Source organism: Aedes aegypti, chromosome 3 (assembly GCF_002204515.2).
Source record: "Aedes aegypti strain LVP_AGWG chromosome 3, AaegL5.0 Primary Assembly, whole genome shotgun sequence".
In the NCBI taxonomy this organism is placed as follows: Eukaryota; Metazoa; Arthropoda; class Insecta; order Diptera; family Culicidae; genus Aedes; species Aedes aegypti.
The window spans coordinates 236,390,403-236,415,926 of record NC_035109.1 but is presented as its reverse complement, the minus strand read 5'-3'; the positions used below and the strand labels follow the sequence as shown (position 1 = coordinate 236,415,926).

The 25,524-nt window shown below is 37.1% G+C and overlaps 1 protein-coding gene across 2 annotated transcripts in view; it reads left to right on the top strand.

The window, feature by feature from the left end:
* The window catches only part of LOC5577003 (somatostatin receptor type 2), a 234,684-nt gene that overhangs the window by 136,307 nt on the left and 72,853 nt on the right, over positions 1-25,524 (top strand). The gene's annotated exons all lie outside the window — the stretch shown is intronic.

The following is a 25,524-nucleotide window of genomic DNA, read 5'->3' as shown; positions in this document are numbered from 1 at the left end:
TGTAGGCCATTTTCAAAAGTTACATTTGAGTCAAAATGATCAATTTTTCTATAGAAAACACTTATTCTACCATACCAAAAACATGTGCAAAATTTCATCCAAATCGAAGATGGTCGAGTTCTGTGACTGACCGATTTGACATGGAAACCGTCTAATGAACTATTTCTATACCGGTCTTGGATACTGAAAAAGCCTATTTTGCCTCATTTTGTCCTCATTGCGGCAGTTTAAAAAAAAAAAAATGGGAAATACTATGTACGACTTTTAAACCAGTCTCAGTGAATTTGAGAGTCTGTTTTATTCCATTTTGCACTAAAAATACATTTTTTCCTGATATAAAGAACAGCTTTAACCGATTGCGGCTTATTCAAATTAGTTTTTCCGTTGTACAATGGCTTAAAGGCCTGATACTCCCCAATTAGCCGTAAAATTTTGATTTCGCAATATTTAACATGTAAAATTACATTTTTTGTTTAATACATCTTCAAGGACACGTTTTTGTGTCGTTCCATCGCTTACATCATGTGTCATTCAGTCATAACGAGAATTACGTCCACAGCAATCTTCATTATTTTTAAGAGTGTTCTTAAGGCCCCACGGGACGTCATCATAATCACCCTATCCATTTCAAGAAGCAAATCCCAAGAACCACTCCATATATCGATGCGAAAATGTATCACTATGATTCTATATACGTAGTGCACAACCCGATAAATTTTCAGCTTCATCGGTTCACTAAAACTCGAGATTTGCTTTCACAAAGTTTTGATGATTATTGTTAGAGTGAGACGAAAGATAGGGAAAATAACACGGTCTCCCGTGTCCCCTTAAGGACATTATAAAAGGAAGCCACATAAAAAATGCATGAGTGTTGGTAGAGTAAAGTTTTTCCCATATAGTGATTGTATTTGTTAGAACAAGAATCATGTTACAGATACCACCATAAGAACAAACTGTCAAAGTTTGTTTTGATTAGCTAGCTAGATGGCAGTGTTGCGGTAAGCTCATACTGAATGTTCTCAATTATTTGAAAGTTATTCAAACTTGATTTTTGTCCAAATTTATTCCTACACTCTTAAAAAAATCTAAATTTACACAAGACTTAAACATAATTGAACGCAAATAATCGAGGACTTAAACATAAATATCACTTATATTTACGTTTCATTTGATGCATACAGAAATCAACATTTGTTTTCATTCCACTTTCCTAAAAATAGATCATGTTTTTAGTTTCAGATGAGTAAACCCGTAAAAAATAGACACTGTACTTAGTTCTAAATGTTAAAAGGCGTAAATTTACATGCTGTTTGATTTTGTTGATAGCGTCAGGCAGGCCATTTAGTCAAACATCAAAATGGACGGTTTCACACGTCGCGTTTTTAGGATTCTCTATCTTGCGCTGGTATAGTTCGTTCAAGGAATACAATAAAATGTTCGTGACGTTTAAAATGTATTTACAACAAATGTGGTCGTTTGTGCATAAAAACCGTAAGTATTGCATAATGTACAGGTTGACATCCGTGCAAAGTTTGCCTCCCAGTACAACAGCAGCCGTTTCAATATCAGCCTGTGTGGGGGAGGCTGTTTGGTGTTTTCGCAACGCCAAAGAAGAATTAATCGAAGTTTCATCATAACGGAATTAGTGAATTGAAGATTGTAATCATCTTATTTGCTCAGTAATAAAGTGTAATCAACGTTAAAAGTGTTAATGTGAATATTGTGAAGCAGTGTCCAATATAATACCAATATTTTCCGTTTTCGGAAATTCAGCGATTTTGCTAGATGAATTGCCGAATTCATTGAATTGAGTATGTGTTGTGGTGAAATCTAGGTAAACTTCAAATTCCACCGATTGGATTCCCGTGACAAATTGAAATTAAAACAACAGTTGCACTAGTGGTAAAATATACAACCTTTCTTGCAGCTACCTATGAACGAGTTGTTTTGAACCGGACCCTGGTGCTTTTTCTACCTTTTTTGTAGAGAATTATTGAACCCCTAAGACGCAAAATGAATTACACGTCGAAATGTAAAAGTGAGTAAATAACTTGCTTTTACATCTTGGCGTGTATTTTTTTTTTGGGTTTTCATCATCATGTAAATATAAGAAGAGACGTAAATTTAGGTGCAACTGATCGCTTCGTTTTCGAAGAGTGTATATATTGAAATGGAAAAAAATTCTTCACATTGTTTCAATTTTTGAAGCACAATGTCTCGGAAATACGGCTAAAATATCCCAAGTAACCACAAGCATTATAACATTGCACGTATTCTACTGCATATCAACACCATTGATGCAACATTGCTTTTATTCAACACATTTCAAGAGCCGTGAAGCAATAAAGCATTAACCCTACATTACAAATGTATCAATGCACTAACATCACTTTATAAATTGTACTGCTGCATTAATATTACTTTATAAGTTGCTTCATTGCTTTATCGTCCTTTTTGCATTAATTTAACTGTAAAAGTGCCCATTTCGACTTTTAAACTACTTTAATGGTAGGCTTACGGCAATGCAGCTGCATTATATAAGGTACCGCGGGGCAAGTGGGAACTAAAAAAACGGTAGTTCAATCAAATGGTTCAATAAAATTTTCAAATGTCAATATTTTTCAAATCCAACAGCACAATCACATTTTGGCAACATATTTGCTGGTGTGTGCATGAAACCGATCGAAAAATTTCGAAATTGTGGAAACCTTGGAGGAAAGTTTTAGAATGAGCCATTTGACGCAGTTACCTCGCTAAACGGGGCAAGTGGGACACATTCAGTTTCATGCGTCAATCCACATCAGTAAGTCAACCATTACAATAAAAGGATTGATTAATCATATATTTTTAATTTCGAGTACATTTTTGGTGTACATAAGGGATCAACCATAAAATACGTAACGCTTTAGGAAGAAAACGTAAATTTAATAGTATGTCACCTCGCATTTAATATTAACTGAAAATACCTCAATAAAAGCGTAAAGAGGAATTAAACATGTTCAAAATATGTCATTTATAAGTTGTTAATTACAAATTAGTACATAAACCATCAATAATTGCCGAAATTATAAATATGTTTTGTTATTACTTATATGCATAGTAGAAACCCGCTTAATAGGGTGGAATTGTTTTCCGTCGCTACTAAATTTGGTAGAAACAACAAATAAAGTTCAAATAATTTCTCATGATGCATTTCAATTTTCATCTCTGTGTTTGTTAAATTTTAAAGTGGTTTAGAAAAATAAAAAATAAATAAAAAACATATAGAAGAATTACACATTTCTTCTCCCTCTTATGCAATTAAGTAATTTTAGATTGATGTTTTTTGATAAAAATCAATTGTTTGAATGTTTTAGTGCTACTCTCTAGAAAAATGTATGAAATGTCTACGAAAAGTTTTGATTCTGGTTTTTGTTTTGATAGTTCCCACTTACCCCGGGTTCAAAGATATTTTGGGGTATGTTAGACCATCGAAAATTTCATATGAAATGAAAACAAAATACTGGTTTATCGCAAGCAGCTTGTAATAATAATTGAGGTTGTAGCTTGCTGATGGAAATTCGATTTATAACACATTTATGTTTTGCAAGTCAATGAAAGACGTGAAACATGTCGCGAATTATCATACAAGTTGAAAATGGCGCTAAATTGACAACTGTTACATAAACCCCATGGTAATAAAAATAACAATATGTTTTGTACTTAATACATTCCTTGTCATTGTATCTTCAACTTTCTAGAAGAATACCCCCATGAAAAACTTTTCCTAAGTGAGCTATGACGAAACGTCCCACTTACCCCAGATTCTCACTTGCCCCGGGGTACCTTATGCAATTGACAGGGTTACCAGCGCACCGGGAAATCGGGAAAACCGGGAAAAAGCCGGGAATTTCGAATCACCGGGAGAAAACCGGGAAATATACGGGAATTTCAATTAGCACCGGGAAAATTTTGCATACCAAGTAACGTTTTAACCAGCACGATCTATATTTTAGTGGATTTTTACAAAAGCTTCTGAATTCGCATCCCAAGTTAGTCAATAAAGTCAAGAACATATTCTTGTATGTTACCACTTGCTCTAATCCAGTAAATCAGTGTTCCTCAGCCTAACTGACTAGGCGGGCCAATCCAATACCTACATTCAAATTATGACGCGGGCCGCCAGTTATGTTAGGATATATTTTAACTACTTTTTGAGAATCTTTTCTTATAAACAGGAAGATAATATTTCCGAGATCTTCAAAGCTCTCCCCAAAAAAGAGAACATCTTGATCATAACGATTCAGGGAACGTTAATAGCATTAAATGTCTGGATTCTCGTGAATTTCATTGATTCTTCGAACTTGGAAAATCTTTTATTTTATCAACCAAGTCAAACATAAAAACCAAAGTGCATTTGGAGAAATGTTTGAGGTTTTCTTCACGGCTATGACACATTTTAGCCATAAAAGCTGAATGTTGAAGCGCGAAGCAAAGCAATTTTGAGAAATTTCGAGGCTCGCAGCCTCCTTCCTTTTTGGACCAATTGTAAGATTTGATGAACCTTAGATGGTTAAACAGAACTCGAGCTATTCTTGAGCTGATAATACCTCGTTGATTCCTGTTAAAGTGAATTCGATTGTTGGACATGTAGAAATAATAATAATTTGCAAGAATGGACTCTTTTAAAACATGTTACACAAAACCGAGCTCTGCTGGACCAACACATCTGTGAGTATGAGTAATTATCACACATGCTAATATATCGATTTTGTGCTGATTTATGTTTCAATTTCACAATTTTTATGTCACATTGAGATGCCTGCGCAAAAATTTCATTACACTGTAGGTGTGGATGAGTGTCCTTAAAATGTTTCAGCTCACACGAAATTTGAAAGAATTTCACACAATACGTGTTATGAGGAATGTGTTGGTCCAGAAGAGCTAAATTTTTTGCGAATTGCGAATTTCTTCGTTTAAGCGTGGAAGAAATAAAAAAGTGTCATCAGGAATTTACTACTTGCGGGTCCCTTCACCCTTGACATTAACATTCAAAATCTGTTAGCGGGCCGCACAAAATGGTCTCGAGGGCCGCAGTTTGGTGACCACTGCAGTAAATAATTAGCCAGTAAATTAAAAACTTTTAATGAAGAAACATCTGTTCATATAGTTTTATGAAGCATTTTATTTTAAAAACTACAATTTTTGGATGTTATAAATTTCTCTAAGCAAGCTTGCAATTCACTAATATAAAAAAATGCGTTTACAACATATGATATTCATTGAAGATTTGCCATTCGCTTCTTGTTTGGGCTTGGTAAAAATAGTATAAAATTCTAATTCATTTCAGAATTATGATTAGAATAATTTTTTATCAGAAACAATTGGCCTGAGAAAATGTTGTGAGGATAAAATATAACAAAAAATTCTATGATTATGGAACGAAATGTTGAACAATTGATAAATTCATTTTTATGTCTATAAAATCTGTGACCGTTCAAAATTTAAACTGTGATTCATTCAAAGATTGGCTTTTTTTAACACTGAAATTTTCCATAACAAATTCAACGATTACTTACCATCGTAAAATATTGCTTCATAGATCAAACTGGAATTTAGCAGAATCAGTATAAGCCCAACAAATAAGAATGCGCAGCAAAAAATCTGATTTCCGTATACCCCTAATAGAAATGCTTTGGTTTATGACGAAAAAAATTATTAAAAAATTAAAAGTCGTTTGAAATGGTAAAAAAAACCGTAAAAATGTTTCTTATCATATCATTAAACCGGGAATATTTTTGAAATACCGGGAAAAAATCGGGAGAAAACCGGGAATTTGAAACTGATTTTTCACTGGCCACCCTGTATAATGCTCCATGGCTACTTGGGATGTGATTTGTATAAATTATTTAGAAACAATTCCAGCCCCACTGCTGGAAAAATCACCAATACTATCACAAAACATGACTGCTTATAGTCACCGTCGCGAGTGTTTACTCTCCGTTAAAGTGAAATTGGAATTGGAAAAATAAAGCCAGTTCAACGCGATTTGCAAGTTTTTTTTTCGGTATTTTAATCAAAGTTATAGAAAATTTAGATGTGCGCGGTCGTGATGATTACATTTGTATCGATTTTTACTTTAAAATTATGTGTAAAAATACAGTGAGAACTTTGCTGCTAAATTGATGCCACCAAAAATGGAGGAAGAAGCTGAAAGAAACAGAAACTGTGCATGGTTTGAAAAATGCACGAGCTACGTCTTCTAACTACAATTGTGCAACAAATTTAGTTTCAGTGAGTAGAATATAATCATGTGTGTCAGCTACAGCAGTTTTGCATCACAATCTAAAGGTAAGAACCGTAAAATTCGATTCACAAGTTTGCATATGTTTGTCCAAATCAAATGTATGGCAAGAGGGGTGGAATGGAGGGGAAGTGCGGTTAGACGCCATTTCTGGCCTTGCTTTTTTCTTTTTAAAAAAAGACACCTACACGTTAATGCTTCCAGTAGGCGTTTTGCCCTTTGAAGGAAGCACCACACTAGACAACGGACTAGCATGCAACGCCCAGTAGTACAGTCGGAGAACATTCCTCACGAAAAGTTCTACGGCCTGCAGCGGGAATCGAACCCACACTCCTTAGCACGATGCGGCTAAATGCCTGGTGACACTAACCGCACGGTTACGGAGCCCACACGCTTTATAATGTCCTTAAGCCGTACCGTATCGAGGAAAAATCATATTTTACTTAAAGCCATTGCGCAATCAATTTTACCCCTCACAAAAGGAAAACCCTTGATGACTGAAATCATCTGCCCATCCGGTGAGGCGTACCGTAAATACCTTTAATCTGGTCCCAACTGCCTTTGGTTCCGGGAAACAAACGACGGCTGCGTCCTTCTGGCCTAAATCACTAGCTACCACATATGTAGGAACTGCCGAGCCCGATGCCGACACCATAAATCACGGTCAGTTTTTCTTTTATCCCTCGCGTTGGAACGCTGCTATCGATGCGGGCGGTTTTGATCAGATGGTAAATGGTGGTGCCTACCGCTTGTTTTCCACCGTAGGATTAGTCAACATGTATCGATTCACCTAAAAGTTCTGTTTTCTTTTTACAAAGTTTTTCAAGGGCATATAGTATCATCGTACTTATCACACGATATACTAATGCGAAAATGGCAACTTTTACAAATAAAGCTTTCAGTTAATGACTGTGGAAGTGCTCATTGAACACTGAGCTGAAAAGCCGGCTCTGTCCTAGTGAGGACGTAATGCAAAGAAGAAGAAAAAGAAGATTACAGTATATAGTTAAAATAATCGTAAATACCTGCAGTGAAATTGGAAGTTTTCGTCGATATTTTGGTCTTTTCTCAGGTTTAAGAAGTGCCAAAAACAACAACCCGAACATAACCAGTTTGGGTCGGAAAACTCGTTTTAACGGCGTGGCGCACGTCGTGCCATATGATGACGATCGCACAAAAACTGGTAGTAAACGATTCGCTAAAGTGTATACATTATGCGGGTGGACTGTGTGTTGTATGGCACCGAAGCATGCTACAATCACCGAAATGGGCCTCCCGTTACCATATGCGACGAAAGGAGAAGTGTTTTTAGTATTATTTTTTGTTCTATGGTTTGGAGAAAACTGATAAATATGAAGGAATAGCGTGGTGAAATAAGTTTTCTAAGAAAATGCTTGTATTTAGCTATATGAAAGTAGCTAGTATATTGAAGTATACATTGGTTGTTATTAAACAAAATTCGCAAATTCAGAAGCAAAACTCTCAATTTTTAATGCACCAATAAACTTTGTTGATATGTTCTACTAATGATCTTACTGTTTTCTCATTTTTCTATTGCAGGTATGTATTCAGAAATAAATAAAAAACGGAATTGCATCATTCCTCAACGCATAAATATTCTTCAAAATAAAGGTAAGCCTCGATATAGCGTAACCTTGTCATAATGCAACTTAGTTTAATGTAACTCGAAAAGAAGTTATTTTTGCCTCAATGCGACATAACTTAACGCATAAATTATACAAAAATATATCGCTATAATAACCATATATGATTTTCAAAAATATTATATCTGGTATTAATTACACAGCAAAAAAATAAATCACCTCATTCTGGCTGCACATCAGTTGGTATGGTATAAAATGAGCCGGCGACTGTTGAAAGTCAGGGTGTGGGTTTTTAACCCTACTCTTGGGACTGAGTGTCACGTCGATGGACCAATGCACGGGTTTGAATTTGATGTGTGAGCGTCAAATGGTGAACCCGTGCATAGGTCCATAGCTCTCGGTTATCTCACCCGCTTAAGGCGAAACTGGATTGGATTTCCCTGTTTGACTTTCACGATATTTTTTTTTAATATTTTTGGTTCACTATTTTCAAAATCGGTTTTCGTCAAAGGATAAAGGAAGGTTCAAGGTATCATCTGGATTTTTTTCCTGGTGGAAATTTTTTTCCGTTTTTGACACGGACGTTTTGCCTAAAGAAAGTTATTTCAGTTTCTATTCTTATATTTTCCATTATTTGAATTACACACGATTACAATACTTCCTATAGCGGTTCTTAGATGAGCTCACTACTACCAAGAAAATTTGAATTTGATTGCGGGCTTTTCTAATCCCAACGGAGAGCATCCAGTTTCACCTTGAAAAAGTGAGTTCAAATTGTTACTGGTTTTTCGTTTGTATCTCGTTCAAATAAGGTTCCTGGTATTTTGTTCAATTTAGTTTGGCGAATTAAATGTGCGAAATAGTGTTGTACAATAGATGTAATCGAATTCACTTATATCTGAAAATTGATTTATAGACAAAAATAATGTCAGCCGTAATTTTTTTGCTGTGTATTGTAACAGTAGTTTACGCAACAAGCAAACATGTCTTTGTATTGAAAAAAAGTTGCATAATGAAGATTTTTACAGCACGAATTGTACATTGTACGAGGCTGTTGGATAACTGCGACGAGAGCTGTCAAAATCCAGTTCGGCAACGAGTTGCGTACAACTTTTATTTGCAAATTCGTAAAAGGCCACTTAATGTTATCAGAAGGGTTTGGTGACAAAGCGTCGAAAGGCAAAACGTCAAATTCCAAAACGTCGAATGTCAAAACGTCGAAAATACAAAACGTGGAAAGGACAAAACGTCGAAGGGACAAAACATCGATAGGACAAAATATGTTATAGTAAAAATTGGAAGAAAACTAAAATTTCTTGGAAGAATGATTCTTTTCCGGAAGAATAAATAATTACCTGTGTGCCAAACGCACGTTTCATTGAGCACGATGTGAAAAAAACGAAAATAAAATTCTGTTGAAATTTTACTACCTTCGACGTTTTGTCCCTTTTGACCTTTTGGGATTCAACGTTCTGTCTTTTTACATTTTGTCTTTCGACATTCTGTCTTTCGGCATTTTGTCCCTAAATCTATCAAAAGTCATATCGAGATGCCCTCACCATAGTTTACAATTAAAAAAAATGTCTTACGACTCTTTACGCAACTCGAAACAATTGCGTCGTGAAAAATTTTTTCTTAGATATCATTAAGCAACACACCACTGCATAATTCATTGTAGGAAAGTAGTCTGTTTCATGACAGATTCGTTTGATATTAAACAACCTTATTATTTTTTGTTTGCTTCTGATATACGTAATTAAAGGAAAAAACAGTAAGTTAAGTTAAGGATGTGCGCTTATTGATTGTTAGTTTGTTGAGTCACTTTCAATCACGAAAAGATTTTTTTTAAATGTATGATCTCAACAAATGATAACCAATCATTTCAATCCCAATGAGGTACTTTCCTCACTTGATTCGCTACTCATCACATTTTTTTAATAGAATTTTCGCACTTCTAGCAAAGCTAGAAACTTTCACCTAACCCGGCTATCTAGGGAGCACAGGGGGTTTAGGCTATGTGGTTCTCACTTAACGGTCTATTATTCAACGGTCTACTGTGGATGCACGTCTCGAGTGCAGTAACAGAAAAAAAAAGGGGAAAACAACTCTGTACCACGCCACTTTTGTTTGGCTTGGGCTACATGTCCGATGTCCTCCTGTAACTACCTCATGGTATTACTTCAGGAGGCAGAGCGCTTGTTGATGCCTCTACACCTTTGCGTCACCTCTTGCTCTATTCGATCCGGCTGCAATTTGTCTCTTCAACGTCACTCACATTTCGGGGCCGATTACACACCTGGGCCATGTGAGAATTTTTCGATGGATGCTGCTGTGTTTAGTTTGTGCGCTTGACTCCATTTTTCTGCTCGTCGTGCTCTACGGGCGGACCGGTTGGATGCCGAGGTCGGTCTTGCGATTCCGGTTGAGGGGTATTTTCCGGTTCGCAAGCGCCCCGACGACCCAAAGCCGGGGGTTCGTCGTGATCGATACTCCGATGGAGAGTACCTCGACGGAGGAATATCTCCCGAAACCGGTAACGTTACGCGTTATTCATACACCGTTGTTGGCCGGTAGAGTGCCGAAGTCGGCCCAGATATTCCGGTTGGAGGATGGCTTCCGGTTCACTGGTGCTCCGACGACTCAAGCCGGTGATACGCTCGCACTACTCAGAATAGCCCCCGACGGTGGATCTATCCTACTCCGACGAAGATTTCCTCGAACCGATGCTATCCGGGCAGATGCCGAGGTCGATCGTGCGATTCCGGTGGAAGGAAACTTCCGGTTCACAGGCGCCCCGACGATCATTTGCTGGTGCTGTTCCGCGATCTACTCAGCTAGTCCCCGGCGGAGGAGTTAGCCTACTCCCTCTCGATGGTGGTCGGCCAAGTGTCAGGGTCGGTTCTACAATTCCGGTTGGAGGGTGACTTCCGGATCACAGGCTCCTCGACGACTTATTACCGATAATACGTTACGCTCGTTCTACTCGGTCTAGTCTCCGACGGAGGATCTAGCCTACTCCGATCGCGCCCGATGGTCTCCTCTCATCAACAGACTGACTTATTCCGACAATTCCGGTGGGAGCTTGGCTCCCGGTTCATCAGCGCCCCGACGTCCCGACGTCAAGCGCTGCTCTCTGCGTCTCGTTTCGCTGCTCTTCTCGCCAGTTGCACTGTAAGCCAGACATTATTTGCATCACCATGTTGGTCATCATATTTCAAAGATCGGGATCGCTTATCATTCCGTGGACAACACCTTCTACGCTGGCGTACTCACCAAAAGCAGTCGGGCAGTCGAAGACAACATGTTCTGGCGTTTCTTCAATCTCCATACACTCAGGACAGAATGGCGAAGACGCATGGCCGAATCGATGCTGATACAGCTACTCATCACATAGTAACACACATGCATTAGTGTCTTTAAACTAAAGTCGCTAAAAGATAACGCGAAAAATATTTGTGTGGCGAAATGCATCTAACGAATTATATCTCAAAATTAGCAATATATTTCGAAAAAAAAAAATTGGTGCTAGTTTTATTTACGAGAAATATGAAGTTAGATGTCTTTCTCCATACAAATTACAATGAGAAAACTTCTGCTGATCAACTGTAGACAAGAGAAAAGCAGGTTATCCATTGAGACTAGCATATTGCTTAAATAGGTCGCGAAATTAGCGTTTCCTTATAAAAACTAATTGATATCGAGAGGGATTCGCGATAAGGGCCCATCTGACAAATCAATAACAATGAGAAAATAACCAATGAAATTCTCATGTGAAATTTTTAATCCCAATCGGAAAAAAATATACTCAAACTTTAACCTTTCCACTTTAATACACATTTCATAAACCTAATTTTAAAATCCTCATCAATATTACACACATCTCCTACAATTTCCCTAGCTATTTCGTACTAAAAAAAATATTATAAGGTTTCGCCTTAAACGCACTCATGGATGCCAGTATAGCCCAATGTTATGAGCCTGTAATCGATATTATTTTCAGTGTCGCCTATTACTTTTGCGCCGTGTTTACATTCTGGTTTCAATTAAGCCCGCCATGTATGCCTTGTTTATTTTTTGTTTGCAGTGTCGCCGTTTACTCTCGCCGTGTTTTGATTTCGATTTCAGATGCGCCCATCACTTTGATAAAAAAAAAAACAGGCGTAATCAACAAAGTGTGTGGTTTGGCATGAGGTGAAGTTTCGTCTTCTACAAATTTGCGTTTTTTGAATAGTTAAATTATCGATAGGGGAAAAGTTCAAGTGCAGTGAATAGAGAATCAAGCTACAATTCTAACGCTATATTTTCTTAAATTGTGTACATTTTGTTAGTTTCGCCTGATTCGCGAATCTTTCTAGATATTCATGATGCACGCACATAAAGACGGTTAACGCTATCTGAATGCAACGTTAGCCTGTTCAAAATTCATGTATTTGATGGGTATGTCTACAAACTGGCGTAACGCAATATTTGAGTTTTTTTTTTCAACAACTCACCCTCAAGTTAAAATACCCAAAATAATTTGCAACTTTCGATGGTATAATACATCTAATAATAACTATAAATTAAACTTCGTGTAAACTTCACAGCTTTTTCAAAAATTTGTTGACCAATGTTGCTAAAAAGGTGTAACCACAAAAGTCCTAATGAAAAAAAAGTTCAGTGAACAAAACTTAATTAAAATTAAATGGGCTAAAAAAATTAAAATAAAATTAATGCGCTTAAACCACTATTTAACAATATCTTGGACATCCAAAAACATTGGGTACCTTGTTAGTATATATTTTGGGTACAGTACCCGTTCTGCTTTGACAACTTGTCAAATTTGGTAAGCCTCAAATAGATCCACAGAAATATTGAGATTTTTAGGAATGGTGACTGACCGATCCATTTTTTTTGTATATGCATTTGCGTGTAGCCAAAGTCGAACCATTCCAATATCGAATGGGCGCTGTACCTATCGTTTACAATCGTTGGAAGACAAATCTTAAAATACTGCATCAGTTTAATGGCATTGTATAATCAATCGATTACCAACAGAAAACGTAAGGAGTTGTAAACTTTTGATGCAAATATTTGGAAACAGTTTTTGTTTATATATAAAAAACTTTTGACGACTACATTTTGTATGTTTTAACTCGTATTCTCCCAGCAAATGGAAAAAAGTTCATATTCTGGCATTTCGGCAATTCTTGATGGATTGTCGTCGTCTTAGGCCGAATGGAATTGTCTGTATTTTTCGATCATCATTTGAATTTTAGGAAATGTCCATCGGATCGGAGCTATTACGGTGGGTCACTGGATCAAGTCGGGTAAAAATACCCCAACTTCTTTTTCGATCAACTTTTGTCCAACTACTTAATTGATATCAATCTGGTTCTGTTTTAATTTTGCTTTAATAGTTTCGATTGTGGACGTCATGTGGAGATGGGCAAAACGGCTCATTTTAGTGCACGGATCCGATCCGAATCACTCATTTTTGTGAACTGGATCTTTTGAACGGTTCAGTGGCTCGCAAAGAAAGCGCGAACTGATCCATGCGAACGGAAAAAAAGAGCGGATCACTCCTATCGTATATCTCGCTCTCTGATGTTTCATCTCCAGCGAGGCGGGTTCACTGGCTACAGAGTACAATGCACACACCTTGATCCCTAGAAACTCACGATACTCGGCCGATTTTCCGAACCAAAAGGAAGTACCTAGCAAATGTGCTAGGTTGAGCACTTTTTTCTCTCTTCTTTATTCTTTATTCTTTATTTGATTATTGAATTCAACGGATCATCTATTGATCTAATTGAATCATCTACTTAATTCTAATAACTACATTTAAAACATAATAAACGAACATAATCTCAAATACACACAATGCAATCAAAACACATGTTCAACGTCCTCGAGGTTCCCAAGTGAAGCATCTCTCTTTAAATTCTCTAAACCATACACCGTTGGGCCAGGTTGAGGAGCACATTGCACGATCACGAAGACATACATCAATACCTACTTTGAACGATATGTATGGAAGTTGTGCGGCATCCATCCAGCTGGAAACTAACTTTTGCACACTGATTGAATCGGTGATCCCAAGACACTCGGTGACCATAGCACGTATTTCATCCTCGGTAACATCGTTCTTGACGCGAGAGAAAAAGAGCCAAAACTTGTCGTTGCAGTTCATACTCCAGTGATTACTACCTATTTGCCGTGGAATTCCATTGGTGCGGTTACCTACATAGCATTGTTGCGTTGAGTTGGACGACTGTGTTGGCGATGAATGCGCTAGTGGAAGTTCATCGGTGGTCGTGTTCAATACACTTGGACGAGAAGCAGTAAGATCAGCCAATGTTTTTTGAATCGAGACAATTTCAGGTTTTATTTCGGCTATGACATTGCTGTATTCGCAAATGGACGAGTGTTTTACAGCATCACATTCTTCAGTCGCACTTCTCGCAGCGGATGAATTGAGCTTAAATTTGGCTTGCATATTATCGGAATAACGTATTTCACGCAACATTGTACTGCAACTTGTGCATATCCAGAAGATACAAGGATTCTTGAGGCAGCAAACATTTTCATCCTTCGTCAATCCAACACATTTAGCGTGATAGGATCCTGCGCAAAAACCTTCACATGCAATCACTAGTTCTCCATATACTATTTCCATACTGCAACTCAGGCAAACCATCTTGGTGTGTGCGTTGATAGGCAGCTGCTTATTATGGCGGGTTTTGAAGCAAATATCGATGATCTTCAATCTTCACTATTCCTTGCAATCAACTGGAAACTGATGTGAGCAGCATAAAGACGATACAGAACACTTGTTGATGCGTGTTCGGAGCGCGGCGGAACAAATTTAAAATGAGGATTTCAACATAAAATCGACGTATATAAACCGCGGAGTATCTGAACAAATTACAGCAGACACGAAACACATACACTGGCGCTTCTCTATCTATCATCTGCCTGTATGCAAGTGGACGGGGAAATATGTTAGTCTATGCTGAGAGCGCTGAAAATACGGAGCAGCAGGAAATTGAGCTTGCATGTGTGGCGTGGCGCGCAAAGCAAGGCACGTGACAAGCGTTATAATAGAAACGAGAAACGAATAAAGGAGAATAGGGGAAAACCCAGTTCGTTCTTTTATCGGGCCACTTTTTGTCTGATCAAATGAACCGACTCTCGCTAAAATAGAGCCATGGATCACTCGTGCTTTTGAGTGATCCAGATATTTTGAAAGGCTCCGATTTTTTTGCTCATCTCTACATGTGATAACTAAATTAGATAATGGCACTAGTTTTGGCTTCGGGTATTTTTTTCGGTTATTCACGGGACCTCCGTGGAACCCGCCCCAAAAAAGTTAATTTTATATTCTTCTAAACTGGCAATTTTGGGTAGTTATTATTTTCATTTTGCAAAAGCAGCTTAGAACTGATCGAACAAGATCATTTTAAGGGTAATGGCCACCTAGAAATAGATTATAAGTTGGCATTATTCTCTGGTTCAGTCGCTAGACCTGTCATCTAGGTGGTCAATATTCTTGAAGTGATTCTTCACTTCCATGTCTGAATAAGCTTTTGCAAATGATGAAGTTTAACACAAGTTTAAGTTTTTTAACAGTCTATAAGAAAAATAAAATTGTCCTATCTTTGACCAGTTCTAGGAAGATCCTATTAATAACCAAACAAATACCCAAGGCGAAAGCTGGTCTCAGTGTCTTACTAAGTTCTCCCATAATTTTCCCATATGTTTACCCGACTGTATCCAGTGACCCTCCGGAAAAACTCCGAACTGCAGACATCCAACAATTTCCGAGATGATGAAATTTTTAACATTTTTTCATTTGATGGGCGGTTTCGAGTTAAATATTTCTCAAAAAGTTCCCCAGAAGTTCATAAAAAAAACCTGGATAAATTGTTGAAGGATTTCCTGAAGGAATTTCTGAAGTGTTTTCAGAAGAAATTCTAGGAGAAACTCCTGAATATGTTTATTACAAATTCTTAGTAAAGTTTATGTAGAAAACATTTCGCATTGTTTTATCCTGTATTTGTTAGAATTCCTCTTAATATTGAAACATTCTTCCAGGTATCATTAGAAAACAGTTAAGAGTTTTTTTTTCTAATGCTCTAATGCTAATGCTAATGCTAATGCATCTAATGCTTCCTTTTCCAGTTTTTTTTTGTGTTAGAATTTATCAATGAATATCTCTAAGAACACAACAAAAAAACTTATCATCAGAATCCAAAGGATAAATCTCAAAATTTGACTTTTGATATGACATAAATATCATAAGAAAAAACAACCGTACATAAGTCCTTAGAGTAAAATTAAATATTTTTGAAGACATTCCTGAACAAATTTTTGAATTATTTTCTAGGAATTCTTTGGAAAATACATTTTTGCAAGATAAAATTTTGGAAGAATATTTTATCTTGTGCTCATAGAAATGCTTAGCAAAACTCCTGAGAAACCCGCAGAGAAGTTCTTATATCGGGGATCGTAGAGTAATTTTTGATTATTAGAGTTGTTGTTAGAGTTAATTCTGAAATAATCTTTGAAAGTATGTAAATGAATTCCTAAAAAATAGTAAGATTTTTTTTAACAGTTCTTCTCTAAGAAATTCCTAAGATAAGTTTTGGAAAACATCCTTAGATTTTAGTATTTTATTAAGAAATTGAAGACCGCGAAACAATCCGACTTTTGTGAAAAATATATTCAATGAAAACCTGTTGGCAAGGCGACGTTGTTTAACACGTAAAGGAATAACAATAATAACAAAATTGAGCAATATTTCTGATTAGTCTATGGACCAATGCACGCGTTCACTTTTTTGACGATTGAGCGGTGCCGTGTTATTTATGTGCCCATGGCAATGAGTACATACGGCACCGCTCATACGTCAAATTAGTGAACTCGTGCATTGGTCTATGCTTACTAACTTTTTTCACAAGCATCGGATTGCTTTTCGGTCTTCGACATTGTTGTTCATCGTAAAAATAGCTGTTGAGATCTGTGTTCAGATTTTTATAGAAGACAATGGGCGACCTCTGGCGATCTTTCCGTACAAAAGTATTTTTTTCCATACTGAATGCTATGCAAACTTTGAATAGCTGGCGCTTAAATATAGTTTCATTGATTGAGCTGAAATTTGAAACCGTTGTTATGGGACCTGACGAGTGGACTAAAGTGAAAATCTAAATTTTTCATATATCAGTGTCCTAGGCTAATACACATTTAAAAATGGTAATTTGGTAAAGGAAGCTATCAGTTAATAACTGAGGAAGTGCTGAAATGAACACTATGCTGATAAGCAGGCTCTGTCTCAGTCAGTTAAATCAGACGTTCTGATAATTAACCTGAAGTGTACGATTCATCAGATAACTTTGAATTATTCTTATAATTTCTGTTGAAGAATAAATGTTTTGCAATCAAATTTGTATGTAAATTTGAATCAGCATGTACTTTTAAAACGTTCGTGACTAAGAAAACTTCGTGAACCGAATCACATTTCCAAGATCGTTCTTGAAAATAGAAAAAAAAAACGTATCAGCGAGCTCATGCATTACATGCTTCTCATCCTTTATTTAAAATCTTCGCCTATGAATTCTGTTAAGAACCCTAAAATGCAGACCTATCTGATCTTTCGTGTGATTTGATAGGTGTTCGTGTCAATCAGTTCTGAGTGAAGATTCTCAGAGTGTACAGAAAATCCTCACGAAGGAATACTATATGGGATCTACCATTAATTACATATTTCACCTGATACGTTTCTAACATCCCATCTCACCTAACCCCGCATTTAGATGGATCATCCAAAACACCGTGAGTGGTTTCCATGACCTGCAAAACCCCTTTTACAGAAAAGCGTGGCGTAATTCATGCACGCTCTTCTATTCTAACATCAGAAATGTAGCGCACATTTCACCGAATGGGTGGCAAACCATGCTGAAATTGAATTTAGTTTTTTGCTCGCGCACAATATTTACAGCGAAGAACTTTTGATTATAGAAGTCATTCAATGAACTGAGAGGGAGCCTTTTTTCTCGATTGGAAACCGTTTGAACGGAGAACTGATGAGACCTGTTTGATGAGTTTGTACGTGCCCTCTGTGGATGACACTATAGCTAGAGACATTCTGCTAAAGACAACTCATTTAAAATCTATCGGTTCTACGTTGGATTACTTCTTGCCGATTTGATTGCGATCAAAAGGAAATCAAGCAGGGGAAGCAGATTTTCAAATAGATTGACTCGTCTCTGCGAAAAATTCGGTGGAAATATCCTGTCATAGATGTTTGATCTGTCGGATGTTTGAAAATCACTGTCAATCGTTGCAGCATATAAATGTTATTTCATTTGAGTTTTTGATTGATATCCTGTTCACAAACAGGAAAAATTACATCTCTGTTCGTATATTCTATTCGTATTTGTTGTGTTGCTGATGGAAAAAAAATGTGAATACCACAAATCAATTAAGGTATCATATTGAAAATGGGATGGCACAACAGGCATTGATTTGTTCCGGATGGTTGGCATATAGACGACTGCCATAATTGTATAAACTAGGCCTGACAGATTACGCGTTTGGGACGGATATGTTCAGTGGCTTTCTCAGCTTAGGCTGATTAAACGGTTAATGTTAAAGAGAAAACCAACGAAGAACATTTTTTATGAAAATAATTACCTATTTATTTTTTTCTTTATTATGCTATCCTATCTTATCAAATAATGATTGAGTCTTAGAAAAAATGTACTTTTTATATTGAGGTTTATCCTGGGGAACGAGAAATCCAGAATGTTCATAAATCCCGGGATTTTTGTCAAGGCATATCTCGCCATGAACACTCTACTCCTAGCTAATGAAAAATAGTTTCTGTTTTCCTCTAAGCATTCAAATTACCATTGTACGGTCTGAAAAAACTTCTTTCATGGCGCTACTCACGTTTTTAAAAACACTAAACTGAAAAAAAAATAGTAAACCAACGTTCCAAATCTTCAAATTTTATTTTTTACTAGAGGCCAAGATAGCCACAGCGGTGAACACGCAGATATTCAGCAAGACCATGCTAAGGGTCGTTGGTTTGAATCCCAGCGGTTGAGGATCTTTTCGTAAACGAAATTTTCTCGTCTACTCTAGATGATCATTTGGCAACAGTTATCTGATAATAAATGTGGAAGAACTCTTAAGAATACTAAGCTGAGAAGCAGTCTCTATCTTTGTTGGGACGTAATGCCAGTAAGAAGAATCAAGAGGACTAGACTAAGTTCACAGGTATGAAATAAGAAATGCACTGCTGTTTTTTGCTATTTGGGAAATGTTTATTTATTTTTAGTAAGCTGATTTTGCTTTTGCTTTTGCTTCTGCAAACCTTGAACGGCTGTACTCCATGTTAGGAGCGCCTCAAACAGCGTCTGTTCCCCATGTCAGGGGCATTCTGACGGACGAGCGTGAGGTGATCGAAAGGTGGAAGCAGCACTTCGACGAGCACCTGAATGGCGCTGAGAGCACTTTGAGGGAGGTTAAGGATGCCATTCACTAGCTCAAGAACAATAAAGCTGCTGGTAAGGATGGTAACGGAGCTGAACTCATAAAGATGGGTCCAGAGGCTGGCCATTTGTCTGCACCGGCTGATAGGCACAATATGGGAAACAGAACAGCTACCGGAGGAGTGGAAGGAAGAAGTAATATGCCCCATCTACGAGAAAGGCGACAAGTTAGATTGTGAGAACTTTCGAGCGATCACCTTTCTGAATGCAGCCTACAAAGTATTATCCCAGATCATCTTCCGTCGGCTGTCACCTGTAGTAAACGAGTTCGTGGGAAGTTATCAGGCCGGCTTCGTTGACGGCCGATCGACAACGGACCAGATCTTTACTGTACGGCAAATCCTCCAAAAATGTCGTGAATACCCAACGGTGGTCCCAACGCATCACCTTTTCATCGATTTCAAGGCGACATACGACAGTATCCGCCGCGTAGAGCTATGGAAAATCATGGACGAGAACAACTTTCCCGGGAAGCTCACGAGACTGATAAGAGCGGTGCAAAATTTTGTGAAGGTTTCGGGCGAACTCTCCAGTTCGTTTGAATCCCACCGGGGACTACGACAAGATGATGGACTTTCGTGCCTGTTGTTCAATATTGCGCTAGAAGGTGTTATGCGGAGAGCCGGGCTTAACAGCCGGGGTACGATTTTTACGAGATCCAATCAATTTGTTTGCTTCGCGGATGATATGGTTTTCGTCAGCCGAATATTTGAAAAGGTAGCAGACCTGTACACCCGCCTGAAACGCGTGGCAGCAAAAGTTGGACTGGTGGCGAATGCGGTCAAGACAAAGTACATGCTAGCTGGTGGGGCCGAGCGCGACAGGGCTCGCCTAAGGAGTGTATCGAAAAGTAGTCGCAAACTTTCAAAACAGTCCCAAAAATAATGGGTTGAACCTACAAACAATGTTTTGATCAGAAATGCTTAACAATGTATTTAAAAATGATGATGCGGTGATATTATTCCAAGAAAGTTGCATTTTGCATGATAATTTTGCAAATTACTAACAGATGCCGATGAAAATCTTGCACACCTCTGAAAAAATTGATATGTTAATAAATGTGTTAAATTTTAAGAAAAAAATATTTTTGTTTATGCTAATATATTCTGTGCCACAACTCTCATGGCATAGTGTAAACAATATTTTGAAAAAATCATTAACAAGCATTTAAGACCAAATACAAAAATCGAAAAAAGTCGATTTTTAAGGGCCTCGTTTTTTGATTTTTTCTTTCTACGCGTTAATGCTAATATCGAATGATTGTAATGAATAAAAAAATGTTTTTTGATTGGAAAAGTTTCTTTGCATATTTATGAAGTAACGTAAGCAAAAAATGTTACTCTATATAATCACCGCTGTATATGACAGAGCTTCAAAAGTTGATTAAACAAAAGTGACTTTCTAAAACCGACCTTGTTCCAATTATTGAGCTTTTTTAGAGCAATAATTTATTTTTTTGAATTTCTTTTTACGTGCTGTGTGAAGTAAACATATTTTCCGAAAGAATAAGCTCTTCATCCTATTTTGTTTGATATACATTTTGTTCAATACAAATTATCGAATCTTCAGAAGACACTTCAAAAATGTAATTTTGTGCAAGATTTTATTTTCCATGCTTTATAAACCTTGTTGTATTTATATAAAGACTGCATATTATTCAATATTTTTTTAGCTGCTTCAATTTTTGATGACATGATGAAGATTTGCGTGAAAAAAGCTTTCAAAAAGATGAACTATGCTCTGAGATATACCGTTTTAAATGTTTGCGACTACTTTTCGATACACTCCTTAGGTAGCAGTGTTACGATAGACGGGATACAAGAAGCTGCGATCAAAAAAGATTCACGCCCGCACCAAATGTACCATGTACAAAACGCTCATAAGGCCGGTAGTCCTCTACGGGCATGAAACGTGGACGATGCTCGAGGAGGACCTGCAAGCACTTGGGGTCTTCGAACGTCGGGTGCTTAGGACGATCGTCGGCGGTGTGCAGGAAAACGGTGGGTGGCGGCGAAGGATGAACCACGAGCTCGCCCAACTCTACGGCGAACCCAGTATCCAGAAGGTGGCCAAAGCTGGAAGGATACGATGGGCAGGGCATGTTGCAAGAATGCCGGACAGCAACCCTAAAAATATGGTGAATTGTAAAGCCAGGATCCTCAAATTTTTGATAAAATCTTATTTCTATGCAATAACACGATAGAGCATGTTTTCGCTACTACTTTGGAAAATTTCTTCGCTCAAATAATGGCTACATCATGCTTAAACTTTATTTTTTAAATACCTACATCAAATAGTTAAAAGATCAAAAAATTTTCAATTTTTCAAATATTTCGATTTTTTGAAAATAAATAGTATTATTGAATTAAAATTATAATTGGGTTTCAATGGTTTAAAATTTTATTATTCAAAACTAATCAATAAATAAAAGTATTCTGATCCTAAGATACGATTCTGAGGGCTGTTAAACAGATAAAAACTCTTGGGAAAAAGAACCTTACATAGAACATTTAGCATAAAAGTTATCAGGGTAATTATCAACGAGTACATTCAAGTTTATAAAAAAAATATGCAGGCCACTACAAGACTCTGACCCCGGGGCCCCTATTTCTGTAAATTCGGCCCTGCAGGGGGTCCAAAATATATAGGGGTCCAAATTTTATTGGTTACCCTGTTTGATCCATTTCGACTTAACCCATGTTACTAAAAATTATAAAATTATTATGACGTTTAAGCTTGAAAGAACCGCCAGTCAAATAAAGAAAGGCGCATATCAGATGACGAGTGTGTTGCACAAGCCACATTAAAATGTGTATTGTTATCGCAATTATGAGTGCCGAATATTTGTCGGGGAACTGAGCTATCCGGAAAAAAATAGTGTTAGGGAACTGGTGTTCGGGGAATCGACATTCGGGAAAAAGTAGCACAACCAATAAATGGTACCAATCAGTTGCATTATGAATTATGGAAAATATCCATTATTACAAACGTACTTTATAGTTAACGTACTATTTGGAAATATATATTATGACAATTGCTCTTTATGGTAATCGCTCGTATGGTTAACGTATCTATAGGTAATGGGGTGTCATCATTCAAATTATGTTGAATTGCTATAAATTATTATCTGCCACTTACCCTGAAATGAATAAATTCATTCCAAAGGTGGTCAATTGATAAAATGGTTTCACCTATAATCAAATAAACCGCTTAATGGAACAGTTATCCAAAAACTCATCTCGTATTTAGAGAACAAATCGTTCATCACCACCATAAAAATTCAAGTCACTAATTGAAACTAATTGATAGTTTCATTTGAATCGCCTCCCCCCATCCCGAAACCAATCCCAGAAGCACCAGCTTTGTTTACATGTACACACCTGTAAATATGCTCGTCGTCGTCGCCGGCTCACACAATTCAAACAGTTGCGCTATCAAGAAACAAATTTAATTAAGCTGGTTGTCGAAACACCTGTTTTGTTTGCCAAATAATAGGCAAACATTTACCGGATTCCATTAAAACTTCATCATAATAGCACCGCAACCGCACCAATCACTTTGAGAGATAGAGTTCACGCTCCGAGTGTCTAACGAGCAGAATATCTCCCCGACCAGGATCACATAGCTAGATAATAACTCATTGCTATCGACAGTAGTTGAAAATAACAAAAGTTAATATCATTTTGTTATTAGGATGAGTTTGATAGACTCTTGTTACATATTTTATTACAGATACAAATTATACATAATTATTTTTTACGTTTTGAAATTGCATTTTACTCTACTTAATTTTTTAAATACCATTGAAAAACATTCTGTAATAATTTTGCTATTTTAAATAGGATATGCAATACTCTTTTCATATTTGATGCAAGTTTTGTTTGCAGTTTTGTTACTTAAACTACTACCATGTACATGTATTAAAACAACTGGTGTTATAAAAAATCACTTCACACAAACAATTTCTGTTATAAACTCGTTTATCCATCGAGTCGGGCCATCATCGTAGCATTTCCAACGGATACAATTTCGCTTTGTATCAATGCTGCTAAGTGCGGACCTGTTAGGTGACGGGGTGCACATTAGACTGATGCAAATTTTGAAGTTTTTGCTCCCCTATGCTTAAACAATGTCAATTATGATTAAAATGATCCTCCCAAAATTTGGAAAGATTCGGATGAAATTTGGTTGTGCACACGCTATTTGAAGTTTATATGGAAATTAATATGGAAAAGGCAAACCTTTAGTGTTCAGTCCTTTAACTGCTCGTCATAATAATCTATGGAAAAGTGAACACACTCATCTCATGTGAAAACTTCCCAGCTACAACTTTGCCGAAGACCACATTTCGATGGGACTTAAGGATAATTTGTTATTATTGATAACAAAGTCTGAATCATGCTGAGATGATCAATCAATTACTTTCAGAGCAACACTGCTTTTTTGCTGTAGAACATAGTAGCCTGGATTACTTTGATCTATTCTTCCCGCCAGGAGCACCACTGTTGCCTGCCGAACAGTTGGTGAAGCATGTTACATGCAAGCCAACTTTATAATGATGAATAACAATTTATCCTGACGTTCAATCAAAATGTGGTCTTCGGCAAAGTTGTAGCTGGGAGGATTTCACATTAGAAGAATTTGTTCACTTTTCCATAAAATTTTATGACGAAGAGATAGAGGACTGAACACTAAAGATTGACGTTTTACATAGTAATCTCCATATAAACATCAAATGGCGTGTGCACAGTCAAATTTCTTCCGAATTACTTCAAACTTTGGGAGGATGCTATTTTTCATAAATAAAATCGTTTGAGCATAGGGGAGCTAAAATTTCAAAATTTGCATCACTCTAGTGCACATGCTTGTCAGAATCGGTATCGATATTTGGAAAGCCCTTGGGTGAAGCTCGTTTGAATTTCCCAATGAATGGAAATTTATGCCAGATCAGTTTTAGATTAGTTCCAACTTCCAACGAAATTTATGTATAGCATTGAGCTTTGATTGGGTTGTTTGTTTGTCAGATTGAAAACAATTTCGGATAGTTTGTTGGTACCGAATGCAAAACAGCTTTACTGCAGCAACACATTATAGCAGATAAGATTAGATTTCGTATCAACAATGCCCTTGGCTTATGAATGTTTATAGCAATATTCGCAACAATATTATGCAATTTCAATTCAGTTGCTCATATTTTTACAACTAACGACAAAAAGTCATCTGTTGCCTTTTTAGCTTTGACTGCTCTTTTATTGAATTGTTCTAAATTGTATATATACGTATAAACATCCGACAATCTCAAGTGGGGTTGCGGCATCAAAGGAATTAAAATTAGTCGTCAACATCAGCCACACATGCTTTTCAGCTTACAATAATTTACCTACAGGAGTCTACCTTCCATAACGTGACTATCACATTTATCATTAGCTCCAACTCGCTGAGCAAAAAGATTTTGTACATGAAAAGAAATCTAATTTAAATTTGATCCCTGTTGTAAATAACGTACAAAAATCCAACGGCTCTGTCATGCACGACAAAAAGTTGTCCTTAATTTGTTCAGGCGACTGGAAATTTGCTACAGCGATTCATGCATGGCATTCCAAAAGCTGGGGATGTCAGTGAAAATCACCCCCAAACCTCTCCTGATGAGCAGAGCCGAAACTTTCGAGTGCCATTTTCCCAACCAGACGAAGTTCCACATGTCCACGCACACCCACACTCACGAAGTTTTACGCACCATTCCGCAACCGACATTAAGATGATAGGAATAAATTTTTATTTGGCCATTACCATAACAAAAGGACCGTGTTCCAGTGCCCTAACCAAGACTCACTATCGCGCATTCGTTGGCAAATCAATGAACGACCGAGATTCAATGGACACCAAAAGACTGCGTGCCTTGTAGGGGTATGCGATAGGAATTTTTCATGTACACATGAAACAAAAAGATACACGGTATTTTCAGAAACTTGATACGAAATTCAAAAATGCGTAATTGTTTTCTAAACGAAATTTTGATTTTGTTTTGTGGAATACAATTTAGCAATTTCTCTTCGAAATAGGCTGTTTATTATCACGCCAATCTGCAGTAAAATGGCCT